The following is a 9,881-nucleotide window of genomic DNA, read 5'->3' as shown; positions in this document are numbered from 1 at the left end:
TGGGAGGCGTGGAGGTGGGGGCTCTGTGCTGCCTTCAGAGCCACCCCACGATGACACTGCCACCTGCTGCTGTGGGAAGCTTGGCTGCCTATGGGAGCCCAGAAACCAGCCCTGCCCTGGTCCTTCTCGTCCACTTTCCACTGGCCTAGGTGTGGGCAGAGCTGGACGGCACAGGGCGCACGTCCTGGAGGCCCCCACTCCCCTCAGTGACTGCCCCGGAATCCTGGGGAAGACGTCCCTGGGGCCGGGGTCTGTGTCCGCATGGCGGGGTCCTGTGCTGGGCCCCCCCCCCCGCCCCCGCCGTCTCAGACCCTCCCGCCTGGGTTGGCCCACCGTGTGCCGTGCCAGCCTCACCCCCTTGTCTGCAGGCCCGCCTGACCTCCGGGGGCCTGGCTGACCCCTGCGTGCCTGTGGTCTCAGCTCGGTGCGTGGAGACACTTGGGTGGGCCCCTCCGCCCCGCAGTGGTGTGGCACTGAGCAAAGCGGTGACCACCCCGACCTCACTTCCCTCCTCCGTGGCTGGGAGCCGCCAGCGGGGGCGGCCGGGCGTCGAACGAGCTGACACGTGAGTGGGAGCGGAGGCCGGGTGAGCGCCCACGGCCGTCGGGGCGCGTCGCCCCCGCCACGTCCCCCGTGGGCCCCGTGGTCGGTCGGCCAGCCCTCTTCCTCCCTCCCCGTGCACGTGCATGTCCCGTCCTTCCAGCCACCCGTCCACCCCGGCCGGCCTCCGTCCTTCCCTCCCACGCTGACTCCGTGCTGCCCAGACCAGGGGCTCACGATGGCCGTCTCCTGAAGCCGGGGAGGTTGCTGGACGCGTCGCGCCCGGAGGACGAGCGGGGCGGACTCGCCTGCGGCCAGCTTGGGGGGCGAGGCATGGAAGGCCGTGCACTCTGAGGACTCTGAGGTCTGTGGGGCCCCCCGGAAGTGACCGCTGCCAAGCGGCTCTCCCTGGAGCCTCTGTCCCCTGAAACGAGGCCCCTGACACATTGCTTCCCCCACGGCTTCGCTGGGTAAAGACACCGGGTCTTCGCTGACCGAAGGGGCCACGGGTGTCCCTGTGCTCGGAGGCCAGGGACACCAAGAAAGGATGGATTGCTGAGGCCAGAGCAGGCAGGGCCACTGAAGGGGTCAACACCCCTGGAGGCAGATGGGTTGGGGTGGAGTGGAGGGTACAGGGCCCGAGCGCCAGGCAGGGGACCTGGGAGCCCTGCTGACCAGCCTGAAACCCTGGCCTGCTCAGCAAAAGACAAGGCGGAGGACAAGTCAAGCCCCTGTCCCAGGAGAAGGCAGCGGGGTCAGGGACCGGGGACCGGCACCTTTGGGCCACAGCGGCTCCACCTACAGGCCGGGTTTTAAACCCGGGCCCTGCACTGAAGGGGACCAGGTGAGAGGTGACAGGACCCCAGAGGTGTCCAGGCCAACCCCTGGGAGAGCAGAGGATGCCGGAGCCATCTGTGATCCTGCTTCGGACCCCACCACGAGGCAGAGGCAGCTCCAGCCCAGGGAGCCCACAGGCCAGCGAGGGCGGTGGGTGACAGCCACACAGGCCCCAACAGAGGACGGTGGCTGACTGGCCTGGCTTGGGGGTCCGCCCCGTTCCCACGAGCCGCCCCCGCGGTAGACGAGGTGCTCCCTCTCACCCCCGGCCTTGGGCCCCTGTGCCCCGGGTGTCTGTGCCAAGGTCCAGGACCTGAGTAGTCCGTCTTCCATTTGAAGTCTTGCAGTGTTATCGGAAGGCCGGTCAGAGGCTCAGTGTCCATCACACTCTCGCCGGGTCCAGAGGTCACCGGCAGATGGCTGGTCGCATCCCCTACGCCAGGGGCCCCCAGCCCCTGGCCACACAGCAGGAGGCGAGCAGCGGGCCAGCGAGCGAGGTTCCATCTGTACCTGCAGCCGCCACCTCGGCCCCACCTCAGGTCATCGGGTGCTAGAGTCTCATGGGATCCCCGGTCCCTGGAGCCGCAGAGGTTGGGGACCGCTGCTCTACGGCGCCTCGACTGCCCCCCCGCATTACCCCCGTGTTATTTCAACCTAAATACTTCCGCCTTCCTTGGCTGTGGGCCCCCATCCCCTCGCAGGTCTCAAAGAAAGGAATCTTTCTTAAAAACAGACATCACACCATCGTCACACTGAAACATGTGTCGACGATTCCGCGCCGTCCTCAGGTCTGTGAGAGGGCTCACCTGGTCCCCGCCACACACACGGGCTCTCCAGGTTGTTTCTCCCAGTCAAAACCCACACGGAGCTCACGGGAGCACCGATTGGGTCTCTGAGCCCCCTTAAAAGCAAGTAAGGAACCCCTTTACCCATCACCATAGTCATGGATTCCCAGGGCCGGGCGTCACGTGTCCCCGGCACGGCCTCCCTCTGCATTCTGCACATCTCGTTGGACCGGATCAGTCTGAGGTCACGGCTTTGGGCAGAAACGGTGCTTCCTGTGGCACAGGGTGGACAGCCCACGACCCTGGCATGTCCCCTTTGGTGAGCCTGACCAGTGGGCGGGCAGCTCAGCTCCAGCCGGCTGCCACCAAGCGCCCCACCAGCAATTCGCATGGTTGTAGCAGCCACTGGTGACGTTTGCTAGATGTCACCAAGGGTCCGCAAACCACAGTAGCCGCCGGCAAATCCAGCCCACCCCCTGTTTTGTAAATAAAGCTTTATTGGCACGCGGCCCAGCTCCCTGCTCAGAGACGGGCTCTGCTCCTTCCTCCGCCCACGGCAGGGCGGGGCGGGGCGGCGCCGGGTTCCCAGATGCCCCCGGGTTTCCTGTTCCCGGACGGCGATGTCACCAGCCTTCACTCCTGGGCTTGTGCTACGTGACTTGGAAGTGCAGACACCTGGTGAGCTGACCCAGCCACACGAGCCCTTTAAAGGCACAGTTTTCTTCCTCAGCTGGCCGCGTGGGAGGGGCAGAGACGGCCAGAGAACGGGACCCTCAGTGCTCCGAGCACGAGGACCTGAATCCTGCCCGCAGCGAGTGGACCCAGGGCGGGTCTTTCCCCCAGACCCCCCGGGGCCTGCTGCCCGCCGCCCGCCTGGAGGCCCGGAGCGGAGACCCAGCGCAGCCCGCCCGGCTCTGCCCATCACGGGCGGGGCCGTGAACCGGCCTCGTCCCCCCTGTTCGTGCTCGGCCACAGGAAGCCAGTGCGATGACAGAGATCAGGGGCTGCCACACAGACCCCCTGGCCCGAACAGCCTAGAAGAGTCACCATCTGGCTCTTCATGGGACCAGTCAAGCCCTTGGCACCGCTGGCACCGGGGTTGGGGCCTGAGTGCGCGTTTCCCGTGCCGTGTGAGCGACTGCCACGCGCTTAGTGGCTTCAGACAACACTCGTGTATTCCTACGCACGGCTTTGTGGGTCAGCAGTCCCGGCACGACCTGGCTGGTTGTCCGCATCCAGGGGTGGAGGTCCCCGGGGCCGTGTGTCATCTGAAGACCGGACCAGGGAAGAGTCCGCTTTCAAGCTCACTCAGGCCGCAGGCAGAACTCAGATCCTCGCGGGTGTGGAGGGGAGGTCCCCACCTCCCGCGGGCCACCGCGGTCCCTGTCGCACGTGGCAGCTGGCCTCTTCAAGGCTGGCAGGACGGAGGGGCTCCAGCTTCTTCCTGGACGTGACCCATCGCAAGAGACGTCGCTCTTGGTACGAAGCAGGGCACAGGCGCGGCTCACCCTCGAGGGGTCAAGTCCGCCGGAAAACCTTCCTGGACTAACGGCGCCGCTGGCTGGCGAGGGGCTTTAGTCACCTGCGAAACCCTTCGCCTTCACCCTAGTTGGCTGGTTAGAAGCCAGTCGCAGGGGCCACCCTCACGCGGGGAGGGCGCCGATTGTGTTAACGGGTGACTCGCCGGGGATGTGTCGCCATGGCGCACTGCGTCTCCGTCCTCGTCCCTGTCACCCTGACCGGCGACCGCACGGTCACGTCTTTGCCTGGGGGAACGTGTCCGGGTGGCCGGCGTGCCTCCTGGGAATGACGCCACGTCTTCGATAGCCTCTGTGTGTCCAGACAGGACCGAGGCGGCAGGGCCACCGTGTCCCTGTCACAGGACCAGCCGCTGCCCTAGGAGCCCGCGTTCCTTTCGGTGGGACCTTGGGGGCGTCCCGAGACCTCACAGGCCAGGGCGCTCGCGGCCGCCGGTTCGATCATCGATTCTCGTTCTTTTCAGCGGGCAGGATGAGGAAAGTTGTGTCTTTACAAATTTTAAAATTGCCATGGAAAACACACAGCATAAAATTTGCCGCCTTCGCCATTTTCGGCGCACGGCTCGGCGCTGCGCGGTCACACAGCCGACCCCTCCGCCATCTCCAGGGCGTCCTCACCTTCCCAAACCGACACCCCGGCCCCGGCACACGCGCTCCCCCACCCCGGCCCCGGCACCCCGCCTGCTTCTGGCTCTGTGAAGCTGACAGATCTAGGGACCTCAGTGTGGGTGGAATCAGAGTATTTGTCCTTTCGTGTCTGGGTAAGGAAATACATATTTTTTAAAATAAAATACGTCTTGAAATCAAACTAATATTTGCAATCCGAGGCAGGATTTCCTGACTTCTCAGACTGCGTACTCGTGTCTCTCTTATGTTAGAGACCTTGATTCCTAAGGGGACAGCACAATCGCCCCCACACACATGTGCGCGCACACACGTGCACATACATGCACACACATGCACAGAGCACACGTACACGCATACACATGCACGCACACCATACACATGCGCACGTGTGCACACGCACGTACACACATATACACGCGTGCACACGCACATACATGCACATACACAATCCACCACATTTGACAGATGTCCCCAGACAGCTGTTTTAAGTGGCTCGGGATAAATTCTTTCTGGTGCCATCATCCCGACCCGACGTGCAGTCCAGGTCACGTTCTCGTGTTCTGTCGTTCGGGGCTTGCTTGTGTTTCTGGCCCAGGCGACATCACGCACTCTGTGGCTTTAGGTCGCAGCCGGAAGGCCGCCCTCCGTCCCTGGGCCGTGGGCCGGCACCCACACCGCCCCCGGGGAGCCGTCCCTGCAGCTCCGATTTCCGTCCCGCGTGTTTCGATGGCGTTGTTTGCACCCTGACCCTTCGCACAGAGAGCACGCGGGGCCGCCCTGTGTGCCCGCCTCGGCCCCGGCACCCAGTCCTGGAGGCCAGCCGCACGGGGCACCGAGGGTCCCACCCCGTTCTCTGCACACGGGACGTGGTCGAGCGGCGGTCCCACGGTTCACCCCCAGGCCCCACCCGGGGTGCGGGGGTGCGACCCGTCTTACACTCTCGCGGGGAGCGTCACGCGTGGCTGACGCGGGCCCCACCTTGCGTGCGTGAGGCAGTCTGCGGCTGACCTCAGCTGCCCGCACCCCGGTCCCAGACGACGCCATGTCCTCGGGCTGGTCCTGACCTCCCGTCGGGCCGTGCGCTGTCCCAGGAGCGCCCGGCGGCTCTGCAGTCACTGTCTTTGCTCCCCCACCAGACGGCCGCGGCTGGTCCCACGCGATCCCAGCACTGCGGGTGGCGCTGTCTCGTGTCTGCAGCTCTGTCCTCCCAGGCGTCGTCGTCCTGGGTTGTCCCCAGGAAGGCCCGGGTCATCTGTCCACCACAGGCCCTTGTCCCGCCCCGGCAGCAGGCAGGGCAGTGTCCAGCCTCACTTTGGCCACTCGCCACACAGCCCACGAGCTGGAAGGCCACCCTGTGCTGCCGCAGCCTCATACGTGACAGCGCTCAGTGCTCGCTCAGGCCACGGTCACCACTGCCCGTACCTCCCAGGCCTGGCCACTCGCCGCACAGCTGCCCCGCCACCATCGGGAGAGCCCCCCGAACCACCACAGACCCCCGGGGACCGGGCGAGGTCCTCTGAGGAGCAGACGGATGCCAGGCTGAGCCGGAAGGAGAGGAAAGGCCTTTACGGACCGGGCAGCGGTCAGAACCAGAAAGAGCTGCAGGGCCAGGCTAGACTCAGCGACTCGGGCTTCCTGGTCGGGAGACGAAAGGACAGTCCCGTGGGCTTCCTGCCTGCCTTGGGGATCCGCACTGGGGTGGGGGGCAGGGCCAGCGCGGTGACCGACAGGGCTGCCCGTGGCCGTGGGGGAGGGAGAGGAGGTGTCTGTTCCCAGACGCTGGGCGAGGGGCACACGGAGCCCACGCCTCGCCGGCCGGAGCCCATGCCACAGGCCAACCCAAGGCTCGTCCTCCCTCGATTGCCCCAGAGTCTGCCTCGGCCCCCCAGTCCCCTCCGACACCAGCGTGTTTTCTTTGCGGTCGGCGCCGGGGGGCCATGGGGTGGAGTGCTGCCTGACCCCGGACTCCCCCTGCCATTCTGGGGTCGGCACCCAGGAAGCTTTCCCTCTGCAGGTAAAGGCCACAGGGGACGCGGTCCACATGGCCCCGATTTGGGGCACAGGAGTCCCTCACCTCTGCAGCACCCCAAATGTGTGTTGAGCAGCCACGTCCCTGGCTGAATTATGTCCCCAAAACTCATAGGTTGGAGCCCTGACTCCCAGAATCCCAGAATGTGACTGGAGGTACGACCTTTAAAGGGGTGACTGAGGTAAAACGGGGTCACTGGGGTAGACCCTAATCTCATGTGACTATACCCTCATAAGAGGAGATGGGACGCAGACACACACAGGGACGACCACGTGGGCACACCCAGGAGTGAGGCCTCGGGGGGAACCACACCCAGGAGCGAGGCCTCGGGGGAACCGCCTGCCCACACCTGGGTCTGGGGCTCCAGCCTCTGGGGCTGGGGACAGGAAGTGTCTGTGGTTCGAGCGCCTACCTGCGGGACTTGGTCACAGCAGCCCGAACTGACCAGCGCAAGGTTCAGGCTGGGACGTCGAGCTGCCTGGCCCCGGTCCCCGGGCCTCTGGCGGGCGCTGGCACCCGGCCACGTCCTGGGCTCGGTTCGGACGTGAGCGGCGGTGACAACGTGCAGGGAGGGACGCGAGGCTCTCGCAGTGTGCCCCACCCCTGCTCGTCCGTCCACACCCCCCGACTCCCCCGTCTCCGGGCGTCCAGGCCACTGACCTTCGGCCCAGAAAGCGGCATGAATTCTCCACGCAGGTTACTTCCTCCACCAGGCGGAAGCCGAGCGCACTGCTCTCGGCCCCACCTTTCCTCGTCCACGGTCCCCAAGGCCACCTGTGACCGTGGACCCGATGCAGCTGCCGACCTCTCCCGCCCGGAGCAGGAGCCAGGCTCGGGCGCCTTCCTCTCTCACCGGGTCCTGAGGGTGAGCTGGGGGCGGGCGCCGGGGCAGGCCGTGCTGTGGCCTGGACGCGATCGTGTGGCTCGCGTGGGCACTGTGGTCCTGCCTGACTTGGACTCGGGTGTGACGCCGAGTTCCCGTGGCCGGACATCAGAGAGCAGCCCGGGCTTCGATCCCAGGGCCCACGTCACACTCGCCACGGACGCCGACCACCAGCCCCGCGTGGCATCTGCCCCCGTGGCCGACATGTCGCCCCCCGGGGTCTGTGGCCGGTGTGCGTGGACCGTCGGGGCTTCTTGCCCCACAGCCTGAACCTGCCGCCGGGCTGTGCTGCCCAGGTGAGCAGCCTCTGTGTCGGCCAGGTGGGGCCCAGAGCGGAACCCCTAAAGGGCCGTGTCCTCCGGCCCCTCACGGAGGGGACAGCACTGTGTCCACATTCAGTCAGACCAAGAAGAAAACAGGATTTTAACTCTGGTAGCTCCAGGGGCACCTGGCCCAGGTGTCGCCCATCACCAAGCCCGGCCCCGCCTCTCTGTGGCTGCTGTTCACCCCAAACAATCCGGCACTAGCATCTTCCGGGGAGCAATTAGGAAAGTAAGCAGAGACGTAAGTCATAGCCACATGAGAACGAGACGGCGTGAATATCGCCCCGTACAAAACCGTCAGACGTGGTAAACAAGTCTCAGTTCAAACGTATTCGGAGCTTTCCAGAAAATAACAGTCGTCCCCACGTGTAAAAGAGGGAGGAGACACTCGGCTTCTGGGGACGGCTGACTAAACTGTTTTGACTACCTCCCCTGCCAAGAACACACACACACGCACGCACACACACACGCACACACATGCACACACACATGCACGCACGCGCACACACACATGCGCACACACGCGCGCGCGCGCACACACACACATGCACGCATGCACGCGCGCGCACACGCACACACACGTACACACACGCACGCACACACGCACACGCACACACGCACACACACGTATGCGCACGCACGCGCGCACACACACACACGTGCACACTGACTTTTTGAAGACACTGCGGGGCTGACCATGGCCATGAGTGTTTATTTGTCCGGGACACAGCAGAGGAGGGAAGGTAGAGTGGGCGGCCAGTCTCCAGGGCCGCTTTTTCCCGCCGGGGCTTCTACGTTCCTAGCTGAACGTCCGAGAGGTTGAGGAGGGCATGAGCCTCCCGTGGCTGGAGGTGCAGAGAGTCATTAGCAGATCCCGGTGGCGAGCACGGGCCTGGGTCAGGACCCTGGGGTGGCACGCGGCAGGGGAAGGACGAGCTGGAAGCGGACCCGCCCGGGAAGGCTGAGATCCGCTTTGAATCAGCTCAGCTCATGGCTGGAGCGACCCTCGTTGGCACGATGTCCTGGCAGTCGCAGACGTGAACCCCACAGAGGGACGATCATGCCACCCCGAGCTTCTAATCATCTCGCATTTTTTTCTACAACCAGCAGTGAGCAAGCACGTGACTGAAAACAGAGGAAAATAATCGATAGGAATAGACCGGGAGGTCCGGAGACCGGAGCTGGCAGGTGTCTGTTTAGCATAACTCTGACGACGACGGTCAAGGAAGGTTAAAATACCAGATGGAGAAATGTGGCAGAAAACTAGAAATTACGGAAAAGGATCGAATGGACATTCTAGAATAGAAACAAAACCAAACCTCGGTGGAGGTTATAGCTTAATAGCACGTTAGACACGGCTTAAAGGAGAATCAGCAAACTGGAAGAAAGACAGGAGGAAGAGACGTGCAGGAAGGAGAGCCACGGGGGGTGCAATGGGACATCGGACACGCAACGGGGGCCCTGGGGGGGCGTATGGGAGAGACACGAGCCGACAGCCTTACAAAACTACGACAGCACCACGGCCCAGATTTACGAAGCACCGTAAGCTCCACGTAGAATAAAGTCAAGCGACCAGCAGCGAGATGTGTTCTGGTAATCCACGCCGGAGGAAATCGTCGCAGAGGCCAAGTCGCAAGGACGGATGACCCGAATCAAAGCACCACCGGAACCGTCGGCCAACGTCGCAACGGAAATCGCGACCCCAGAAGACAATGGGGCGGAAGACTGTCAACCACATCCGCTGACCTAGAATTCCGTCCTCGTTGACAATATCCTTCCAGGAAAATTTAAAAGGGACGTGGTCCCATAGCGCGGCGGTCAGCACGTCTGCTTCACACGCAGAAGGTCCCGGGTTCGCGCCCCGGTGGAGCCACGGTCCGTGGTCCACGGCCGCGCCACCCTGAACGAGCCCGACGTCTGATCTCGGAAGCTCGGCAGGGTCAGGCCTGGTTGGTACTTGGATGGGAGACCACCCAGGAAGACCAGGTGCGGTAGGCGTAAATAATAATAATAATAAATAAATAAAAAGAAAAATTAAAAAGGCAAAACCTCAATAGGAGGAAACTGAGTAACGTGGTTACAATACGGGCAACGGACCTGCATAGACGTTTCTCAAAGGAGGGCACACAGATGGCCAACAGGTAGCGGAAAGATGCCCACCGGCTCCGGTCAGCGGGAAAATGCCAGTCAGAGCCGCAGAAGGAAACGAAAGTGGGGTTGCAACAGGGGTTCGCGGGCGCCCCGTCCACTGCAGCCGCGCTCACGGGAGACGGGGCCTGGGGACAACGCGCGCGCCCGTCAGCAGACGGGGGGCGACGC

Source organism: Pteropus alecto, unplaced genomic scaffold, assembly GCF_000325575.1.
Source record: "Pteropus alecto unplaced genomic scaffold, ASM32557v1 scaffold43, whole genome shotgun sequence".
In the NCBI taxonomy this organism is placed as follows: Eukaryota; Metazoa; Chordata; class Mammalia; order Chiroptera; family Pteropodidae; genus Pteropus; species Pteropus alecto.
The sequence above is the reverse complement of the archived record's forward strand: the minus strand, read 5'-3'. Positions refer to the sequence as shown.